We start from the raw sequence: 9,877 nt of genomic DNA on the forward strand, positions 1-9,877 counted from the left end.
AGTGTAAGAGGGTTCCCTTTTCTCCACACCCTCTCCAGCATTTGTTGTTTGTAGATTTTCTGATGATGCCCATTCTAAGTGGTGTGAGATGATACCTCATCATAGTTTTGATTTGCATTTCTCTAATAATTAGTGATGTTGAGCAGCTTTTTACGTGTTTCTTGGCCATCTGTATGTCTTCTTTGGAGAAATGTCTATTTAGGTCTTCTGCCCATTTTTGGATTGGTTTTTTTTTTTTTAATATTGAGCTGCATGAGCTGTTTATATATTTTGGAGATTAATCCTTTGTCCATTGATTCGTTTGCAAATATTTTCTCCCATTCTGAGGGTTGTCTTTTCATCTTGTTTGTGGTTTCCTTTGCTTTGCAAAAGCTTTTAAGTTTCATTAGATCCCATTTATTTTTGTTTTTATTTCCATTACTCTAGGAAGTGGATCAAAAAAGATCTTGCTGTGATTTATGTCAAATAGTGTTCTTCCTATGTTTTCCTCTAAGAGTTTTACAGTGTCCGATCTTGCATTTAGGTCATTAATCCATTTTGAGCTTATTTTTGTGTAGGGTGTTAGGGAGTGTTCTAATTTCATTCTTTTACATGGAGCTGTCCCGTTTTCCCAGCACCACTTATTGAAGAGACTGTCTTTTCTCCATTGTATATCCTTGTCTCCTTTGTCATAGATTAGTTGACCATAAGTGTGTGGGTTTATCTCAGGGCTTTCTATCCTGTTCCATTGATCTGTATTTCGGTTTTTGTACCAGTGGCATATTGTCTTGATTACTATAGCTTTGTAGTATAGTCTGAAGTCAGCTGGATTCCTCCAGCTCCATTTTTTTCCCTGAAGACTGCTTTAGCTATTCGAGGTCTTTTGTGTCTCCATACAAATTTTAAGATTTTTTGTTCTAGTTCTGTAAAAAATGCCATTGGTAATTTAATAGGGATTGTATTGAATCTGTAGATTGCTTTGGGTGGTACAGTCATTTTCACGATATTGATTCTTCCAATTCAAGAACATGGTATCTCTCTCCATCTGTTTGTATCATCTTTAATTTCTTTCATCACTGTCATAGTTTTCTGCATACAGGTCTTTTGTTTCCCAAGGTAGGTTTATTCCTAGGTATTTTATTCTTTTTGTTGCAATGGTAAATAGGAGTGTTTCCTTAATTTCTCTTTCAGATTCTTCATCATTAGTGTATAGGAATGCAAGAGATTTCTGTGCATTCATTTTGAATCCTGCAACTTTACCAAATTCATTGATTAGCTCTAGTAGTTTTCTGGTGGCATCTTTAGGATTCTCTATGTATAGTATCATGTCATCTGCAAACAGTGACGGTTTTACTTCTTCTTTTCCAATTTGTATTCCTTTTCTTTTTCTTCTCTGACTGCTGTGGCTAGGACTTCCAAATCTATGTTGAATAATAGTGGTGAGAGTGGACATCCTTGTCTTGTTCCAGATCTTAGAAGAAATGCTTTCAGTTTTTCACCATTGAGAATGATGTTTGCTGTGGGTTTGTCGTATATGGACTTTATTATGTTGAGGTAGGTTCCCTCTATGCCCACTTTCTGGAGAGTTTTTTTATCATAAATCGGTGTTGAATTTTGTCAAAAACTTTTTCTGCATCTGTTGAGATGATCATATGGTTTTTCTTCTTCAATTTGTTATTATGGTGTATCACATTGATTGGTTTTCATATATTGAAGAATCCTTGCATCCCTGGGATGAATCCCACTTGAATATGGTGTATGATCCTTTTAATGTGTTGTTGGATTCTGTTTGCTAGTATTTTGTTGAGGATTTTTGCATCTATATTCATCAGTGATATTGGTCTGTAATTTTATTTTTTTGTAGTATCTTAGTCTGGTTTTGTTATCAGGGTGATGGTGGCCTCATAGAATGAGTTTGGGAGGGTTCCTTCCTCTGCAATTTTTTGGAACAGTTTGAGAAGGATGGGTGTTAGTTCTTCTCTAAATGTTTGATAGAATTTGCCTGGGAAGCCATCTGGTCCTGGACTTTTGTTTGTTGGAAGATTTTTTTTTTTTTTTTTTTTCGTGGTATGCGGACCTTTCACTGTTGTGGCTTCTCCCGTTGCGGAGCACAGGCTCCGGACGCACAGGCTCAGCAGCCATAGCTCACGGGCCCAGCCGCTCTGCAGCATGTGGGATCCTCCCAGACCGGGGCACGAACCCGCGTCCCCTGCATCGGCAGGTGAACTCTCAACCACTGCGCCACCAGGGAAGCCCTGTTGGAAGATTTTTAATCACAGTTTCAATTTCATTATTTGTGATTGGTCTGTTCATGTTTTCTTTTTTTTCCTGGTTCAGTCTTGGAAGGTTATACCTTTCTAAGAATTTGTCCATTTCTTCCAGGTTGTCCATTTTATTGGCATAGAGTTGCTTGTAGTAGTCTCTTAGGATGCTTTGTATTTCTGCAGTGTCTGTTGTAACTTCTCCTTTTTCATTTCTAATTTTATTGATTTGAGTCCTCTCCCTCTTTTTCTTGATGAGTCTGTCTAATTGTTTATCAATTCTGTTTATCTTCTCAAAGAACCAGCTTTTAGTTTTATTGATCTTTGCTATTGTTTTCTTTGTTTCTATTTCATTTATTTCTGCTCTGATCTTTATGATTTCTTTCCTTCTACTATCTTTGGGTTTTGTTTCTTCTTCTTTCTCTAGTTCCTTTAGGTGTAAGGTGAGATTGTTTATTTGAGATTTTTCTTGTTTATTGAGGTAGGCTTTTATTGCTATAAACGTCTTAGAACTGTTTTTGCTGCATCCCATAGGTTTTGGATCATAGTATTTTCATTGGCATTTGTCTCTAGGTATTTTTTCATTTCTTCTTTGATTTCTTCAGCGATCTCTTGGTTATTTAGTAACGTATTGTTTAGCCTCCATGTGTTTGTGTTTTTTACGTTTTTTTCCCTGTAATTGATTTCTAATCTCATAGTGTTGTGGTCAGAAAAGATGCTTGATATGATTTCAATTTTCTTAAATTTACTGAGGCTTGATGTGTGACCCAAGATGTGATCTATCCTGGAGAATGTTCCGTGCGCACTTGAGAAGAAAGTGTAATCTGCTGTTTTTGGATGGAATGTCCTATAAATATCAATTACATTTATCTGGTCTATTGTGTCATTTAAAGCTTGAGTTTCCTTATTAATTTTCTGTTTGGATCATCTGTCCACTGGTGTAAGTGAGGTGTTAAAGTCCCCCACTATTGTCGTGTTACTGTCGATTTCCTCTTTTATAGCTGTTAGCAGTTGCCTTAGGTATTGAGGTGCTCCTATGTTGGGTGCATATATATTTATAATTGTTATATCTCCTTCTTGGATTGATCCCTTGATCATGATGTAGTGTCCTTCCTTGTCTCTTGTAACATTCTGTATTTTGAAGTCTATCTTATCTGATATGAGTATTTCTACTCCAGCTTTCTTTTGATTTCCATTTGCATGGAGTATCTTTTTCTATCCCCTCACTTTCAGTCTGTATGTGTCCCTAGGTCTGAATTGGGTCTCTTGTATGTAGATTGCACATATATGGGTCTTCAGCGAGACTGTGTCTTTTGGTTGGAGCATTTAATCCATTCATGTTTAAGGTAATTATCGATATGTATGTTCCTATTACCATTTTCTTAATTGCTTTGGGTTTTTTTTTTGTTTTTTGTTTTTTTTAAATTTTATTTATTTATTTATTTTTGCGTTACACGGGCCTCTCACTGCTGTGGCCTCTCCCACTACGGAGCACAGGTTCCAGACGCGCAGGCTCAGCGGCCATGGCCCACGGGCCCAGCCGCTCCGCGGCATGTGGGATCTTCCCGCACCAGGGCACAAACCCGTGTCCCCTGCATTGGCAGGCAGACCCTCAACCACTGTGCCACCAGGGAAGCCCTTTGGGTTTGTTTTTCTATGTCCTTTTCTTCTCTTGTGTTTCCCACTTTGAGAAGTTCCTTTAGCATTTGTTGTAGAGCTGGTTTGGTGGTGCTGCATTCTCTTAGCTTTTGCTTGTCTGTTAAGCTTTTGATTTCTCCATTGAATCTGAATGAGATCCTTCCAGGGTAGAGTAATCTTGGTTGCAGGTTCTTCCCTTTCATCACTTTAAATATGTCATGCCACCCCCTTCTGGCTTGTAGAGTTTCTGCTGAGAAATCAGCTGTCAACCTTATGGGAGTTCCCTTGTATGTTGTCATTTTTCCCTTGCTACTTTCAATAATTTTTCTTTGTCTTTGATTTTTGCCAATTTGGTTACTATGTGTCTCAGCATGTTTCTGCTTGGGTTTATCCTGTATGGGACTCTCTGCGCTTCCTGGACTTGAGTGGCTATTTCCTTTCCCATGTTAGGGAAGTTTTCGACTATAACCTCTTCAAATATTTTCTTGGGTCCTTTCTCTCTCTCTTCTCCTGGGGCCCCTACAATGTGAATGTTGTTCCATTTAATGTTGTCCCAGAGGTCTCTTAGGCTGTCTTCAGTTCTTTTCATTCTTTTTTCTTTATTCTGTTCCGCAGCAGTGAATTCCACCTTTCTGTCTTCCAGGTCACTTATCCATTCTTCTGCCTCAGTTATTGTGCTATTGATTCCTTCTAGTGTATTTTTCGTTTCAGTTATTGTATTGTTCATCTCTGTTTGTTTGTTCTTTAGTTCTTCTAGGTCTTCGTTAAACATTTCTTGCATCTTCTTGATCTTTGCCTCCATTCTTTTTCCAAGGTCCTGGATCATCTTCACTATCATTATTCTGAAGTCATTTTCAGAATTCTGAAGGTTGCCTATCTCCACTTCATTTAGTTGTTTTTCTGGGGTTTTATCTTGTTCCTTCATCTGGTACATAGCCCTCTGCCTTTTCATCTTGTCTATCTTTCTGTGAATGTGGTTTTTGTTCCACAGGCTGCAGGACTGTAGTTCTTGCTTCTGCTGTCTGCCCTCTGGTGGATGAGGCTATCTAAGAGGCTTGTGCAAGTTTCCTGATGGGAGGGACTGGTGGTGGGTAGAGCAGGGTGTTGCTCTGGTGGGCAGAGCTCAGTAAAACTTTAATCCATTTGTCTGCTGATGGGTGGGGCTGGGTTCCCTCCCTGTTGGTTGTTTGGCCTTAGGCGACCCAACACTGGAGCCTACCCTGGCTCTTTGGTGGGGCTAATCGTGGACTCTGGGAAGGCTCACACCAAGGAGTACTTCCCAGAACTTCTGCTGCCAGTGTCCTTGTCCTCACGGTGAGACACAGCCACCCACTGCCTCTGAAGGAGACCCTCCAACACTAGCAGGTAGGTCTGGTTCAGTCTCCCCTGGGGCCACTGCTCTTTCCCCTGGGTTCCCTGCTCCTTCCCCTGGGTCCCGATGCACACGCTCCTTTGCGTGTGCCCTCCAAGAGTGGAGTCTCTGCTTCCCCCAGTCCTACCAAAGTCCTGCAATCAAATCCCACTAGCCTTCAAAGTCTGATTCTGTAGGAATTCCTCCTCCTGTTGCCAGACCCCCAGGTCGGGAAGCCTGACATGGGGCTCAGAACCTTCACTCCAGTGGGTGGACTTCTGTGGTATAAGTGTTCTCCAGTTTGTGAGTCACCCACCCAGCAGTTATGGATTTGATTTTACTGTGATTGCGCCCCTCCTACCGTCTCATTGTGGCTTCTCCTTTGTCTTTGCATGTGGGGTATCTTTTTTGGTGAGTTCCAGTGTCTTCCTGTCAATGACTGTTCAGCAGTTAGTTGTGATTCCGGTGCTCTTGCAAGAGAGAGTGAGAGCATGTCCTTCTACTCCGCCATCTTGAACCAATCACAGCTGTTATAAACTCTTGAGGAAATGCATTTCTGCTCTCTACAGCTGATAGGAGTGAAGGGGGAAAAATACCTCGGAAATGGCTGGGTCTATATCCATCCCCTCTCTCCTTTCTGCAACTCAGCAGAGGCTTGATTATTTGGAATTCCTCTCCAAAGTTTCACTTCTTGGGCTGGTTTTAGGCCTGCTAAGTCCATAGTGATCAGCATTTTTAGAAACATCAGCATTTGAGAAACAGTATGTCACACATTATTTGAAGCCACTGGTGACCAGGGTATGTGTTGTTTCCTTGTGCCATTTGAAACTGATGTATCATGAGATAACTCAGGCCATATCCTGGGTGTGTGGGATGGAGAGGGAGTAGCCAACTTACTAAGAATATACAGACAGCAGAAAAACGGTTAGCCCTTGTGTCAGACTTACTCTATGTCAGGCTATTCTAAGAGTGTTACATAATCTAATATATCTGCTCACAACAATCCCATGAGGTAGGTAGTATTATCATCCCATTTTGCAGATGAGAAAACTGAGGCACAAAGAGATGAGGAGACTTGTTCAGAGAATACAGCCAGTGAGTCACTTCAAGATCAGACAGGTAGGAAGCAGCTGAACCAGGTCTGGAACCTGGATCAGTCTGGCCCCACAAGCCTATTCCTACTTCTGTGGTTTGTGAAAGAAAACTAAAAAGGGGGAACCACTTGAGCCCCTGCGTAGAGACTAGAGGTATGGATTAAAAAGAAGTAGAGATAAATTACAAGTTTGGGATAACATATACACACTATTATATATAAAATAGGTAAAAAACAAGGACCTACTGTATAGCACAGGGAACTATACACAATATCTTGTAATAACTTATAGTGGAAAAGAATCTGAAAAAGAATGTATGTATAACGAATCACTTTGCTCTACACTTGAAACTAACACAACACTGTAAGTTAATTATACTTTAATTTTAAAAAGAAGTAGATTAAAAATATCTACTCTGCCACTTGTTAGCTCTCTGCTTACTTTGCTTCTCTGAGCCTCAGTTTCCTCGCTTGTAAATGAGAATAATAATGCCTATGCCACGTCCAGGATTTTAGTGATGATCTTTTGGTAGCAGGGTACATTAAACCCACTTATAACTAGCTTTAGCCAAAAGGGGCTTTAAACTGAAAAATGCAGGAAGTCATTCTGGATTCAGACACAGACCATGTCAGAAGCTCAAGGGAAGTTGTCATAAATCTGTCTCCCTCTATCTCTTGACTATTTCCTTTTGTATCAGTTTTATTAGCAGGCTGGGTCTCTCCACAGGGACGCAGAAATGGCCAGTTAAGCAATCGTAAGCCAAGAGATCATTTCCTTCCCCAAACCCCCAGCAAAAATCCTAGGGTTGACTCCCATTGGCCTGGCTTGGGTCACATGCCCAGCCCTGAAACCATCATGATTGCTCTGATTGGCCAAACCTGAGTCACATGCTTACAACTGGAGGGGGGGGTCAGCCCCTCCCAAGTCACAGGACTAGAAGTGGGTAAGGGATGGTTTTGTAAAAGAAAATCAGGGTGCTATTAGCAAAACAACAGGGCATCGGTGCTGTACAGGCACAGATGTCTACTTCCTCACAGAGCCATTGTGTGTTAAATACTCTTAGGTGTGCAAAGTGTTTGGCTCTGGTGGGTGCTCAGGAACTGAGTCCCTCCATTCTTCCCTCTCCTCTAAGAACCAGGATACACATCCCACCAAATCTAGGCCAACTGCTTCCTTGTTCACGTGGGGAAACGAAGAAAGTCCAGAGAAGAGAGGGCACTTGCCCAAGGTGACCCAGCAACCAGCCACAGAACCCATCTGATCAGTCCTAGAATCTGTGTCTTTTGACCTGAAGCAAGTCTCAGTTAAAGTCTTAGCTGAGAACATTGAGATCCCCTACTAACCAAGGGAGTTATCTTCTCATTTGCACAGGGGAGACTGGACAACTGCAAAGCACTTAAGACCCAGAGGAAATGATGCCACTCACATTGGGCTCCAACTGTGCACTGAGCTGTGGACTGGCAGATCTGGCAGAGTGCCAGTCCAGCTCCCCACCCATCACATTATGAGCCTGGCCACTTCCTCAGGGGACTGCACTCTGGAGGCTGAGAGACCCAAGTGGGCATTTTTCATACGCCTGCCTGAAGTAGGCAAGATGGCCCTTCCCTTGTTTACTTTCCTGGTTAGTTTGTGAGAGCAGCTGTGCCCCCCTTCAGGGCTAAAGTGGACCAAGTAGCAACCATGTGATTTAGAGTTGTCAAAATTGATCCTTTCAACTTGACCCTTGACCCAGTTCTAGAGTTTCTGGCCTTGGGCAGGTAGTCTAACTTCTCCACTCTAAATTAATTAGACTGGCAAGTTGTGAAGCTCTCTGTGTCAAGGAAGGTGAGCAAGAATGGCACACATCAAGCTGGAATGACAAGACTGCTCCCTCCATCCCCCCTCAAGTAAAGCACAACGGTTTTGTGTACACACTGCTGCAAAGAGTGTACCTTGCTACAGGCTTCCTGGAGGGTAATTTGGAGCCAGATATTGAGAGCTTTAAAAATGTTCAGACTATTATTCCATAGTCTAAGCATTTTTCCTGAGAAAATAATCATGGCTATCACCAAGATATGCATAAAGATGTTCATCGCAGGATTGCATATAATAGTAAAAGACTGAAAAGAATCCAGATGTCTAACCATAGGGGATTGGTCAAATAAATTATGGTACATCGATAGAGTGAGCTATTATACAGATAAGATCATATTAGAGAATACAGAATTATGTGAAAACTGATTATAATATGAATGTTAAAGGAGCAAGTTATAAATGACTAGGTATGCATAAACTCATTTTGTGAAAAAATATACATATTTATGTATTAAAGAGCTTACAGTGGCTGTATCAGGGATAGATGGGAAGGAGAGAAAAACTTGTGGGTGCTTTCGGTTTTCACTTATCTGTATGTTTTCTAGCATTTCATTAATAAATTTGTATTACTTTGTTAATTAGGAAAAATGCCCAGTAATTTATAAAAGGGTTTGTGTTGGTTTCCTTTTTAAAAAGCACTTTCACTTATTAAAAGATCACAATCAGAAGTGAGGTTAAATTGATATCTCTCTCCCTCTCTCTCTCTCTCTGTTTCTCTGTCTCTGGGTAGGACGTGTGGAGAGGAGCTGAAGGCTGGAAGAGCAGCAACAGCTACAGAGCGATACAGTGCAAGAAGGGGTTGCACCAGGAGGCTGTACCCATTTGCTGTATGACCCTGGGCAAGTCACTCAACATCTCTGGGCCTCAGTTGCTACCTCCACAAAATGAAGTGTTTGGTTACATTACCTCTGGAGTTCTTTCCAATGCAGAAATTCTAGTATGGATAAGTTCTATGACCTCCAGTGAATGTTCATATATGCTCCAGGGGAACAGAAATGTGTTCAGCATAAATTATTTTTGTCTCTCCAGCCCTGTGAAGACTGTGGAAAACTCTGCTTGGCCTCTCTGTGTCTTAGCATCTTCTTTCTGCTCAGTCTCTCCATCCAGCTACACTGAAATTGGCAAATTCATGGAAAAGCACCTAGAATATCGGGCTCACCTCCATGTGTTTCTCTTACTCTGGGATCTTGATCCCTCAAGTCCTGGCTTCCTGGATAGCTGTTTGAAGCCTTCTAACAGATTTTATTTTTCTTTTCAACAATTTTATCTAGGTTTTCTAGTTGCTTATTGAGAGGATTGATCTCTACAAGCTAGTTTGTCATGGACGTAAGCACAAATCACTTCATATGTTAGTAAGTGAAACAGCTGTTTATAGAATGGTATGTACAGTGGGTTCTATTTATATGCAAAGTATATATATGTGTTTATACAGAAGAATCAGAGAAAGGACAAAAGCTATAAACAGTACCTAACTGGCAAGGTTTTCATTTTTTAACATAAATATTTCCAATTTTATATAACAAACACTGAGTATGTCCAAACTGGGATTGACTTTTGAGGTCATTTATACCCATTTTGAAAATGAGGAAATTGAGGACAAGAACATTTAAATTTATTTCAATTTAACAATTACTGGAGGCTTGTTGTGGGCAGAGAACCATACAAGGGGAATCAGGACTTCCAAAGAAATGTAATACCAA

The sequence above is a fragment of the Mesoplodon bidens genome (assembly GCF_964165515.1).
Source record: "Mesoplodon bidens genome assembly, chromosome: 10".
NCBI classification, from domain to species: domain Eukaryota; kingdom Metazoa; phylum Chordata; class Mammalia; order Artiodactyla; family Ziphiidae; genus Mesoplodon; species Mesoplodon bidens.